Raw genomic sequence first — 1326 nt, forward strand, 5'->3', positions numbered from 1 at the left:
TGCTGGTTTATTCCAAAGATTGACACAAAGTGCAACTCAGTAGGTCAGGCAGCATTGTTTAAGAAAAGTCTGAAGGAAGGATTGCAACCCAAAACATCACCTGTTCCTTTTCTCCAGAGATGCTGCCTGACCCACTGAGTTGCTCCAGCACTTTGTGTCTGTCTTATGTACTTGTAGGTCTCTGGTATACAACACTGCCCATTGTGAGGTAGATGCTAAGTTTATGTTTCTCCTAGCTGGCAATATCCAGAACCTGGAGTTGAAATCTCAAAGTCAGAGGCCAGAATTTGGGACAGAAATGAAAATAAATTTCTTCACACAGGATTTGGTGGGCATTTGGGATTCTTTGCTGAGATCCAGTTATTGAGTATGTTAATGGCAGATTGACAGATATTAAGCAGAATATCTGTCTAATCTGAATCTGAATATCTTGTCTAATCTGAAGGCTAGATCAGGCTCAAGGAATCTAAAGGCCAACTCGTAATTCCTGTGTTGCTGCATAAATGCAATCTGACAAAGTGGTATTGTACTCGTGTATTTATACAACTTTAAAGTGTTGAAGCAATATTAATTGAATGATACCGTATGGCAATGGGCCCTTTGGCCCAATGAGTCCATGCTAGCCATCACCCATTCACATGACTTCTATGTTTTCCCACTTTTGCATCCACTCACTGCACGCAAGAGGCAATTTAGAGGCCAATTAACCCACAAACCTTTAGGATGTAGGAGGAAACCCACGTAGACTGGGAAAACGTGCAAACTTCACACAGGCAGAGTGAGCTCAGGAAAAAACTGATCTCTGGTGATGTGAGATAGCAGCTGTGCCTCTGCTGCCATTTATATGAAAAGCTATTTCATGCACATTGATTATAGCCACTGGTGTTGGATGATAGGTAAAGCCTCTCTGGGAAGATCACGCAGAGTTGCCACGCTCTGGCACTATCTTGCTGCCTATTGTATTTGAGTTTGTACCGATTGTATCTATGTATGGTACCTCTGATCTGTTTGGATAGCATACAAAACAAAGCTTTTTATTTACTCTTTGTAATTAAACATTTTTTTAAATGCTATTTTACTCAAAAAGTGTAACCTTTAAAATAAGTTACCACGCACAAAATGATGGATCATAAACTGCAGTTAGACAGCCATTCCACAAGATTGGTGAATAATCTGCAAAGTACTGTAAAGTATGCCAGGCCTTTCATTTGATTATAAATACACCATAACTAATAAAGCAATATTGCAAAGACTTTGCCACACAGAAGATTATTTTCTACATGTTTATTTCGCTTCATACATTGTAAAGTAGAAGCTATATTGCAC

This window comes from Rhinoraja longicauda, chromosome 20 (genome assembly GCF_053455715.1).
Source record: "Rhinoraja longicauda isolate Sanriku21f chromosome 20, sRhiLon1.1, whole genome shotgun sequence".
Taxonomy (NCBI): domain Eukaryota; kingdom Metazoa; phylum Chordata; class Chondrichthyes; order Rajiformes; family Arhynchobatidae; genus Rhinoraja; species Rhinoraja longicauda.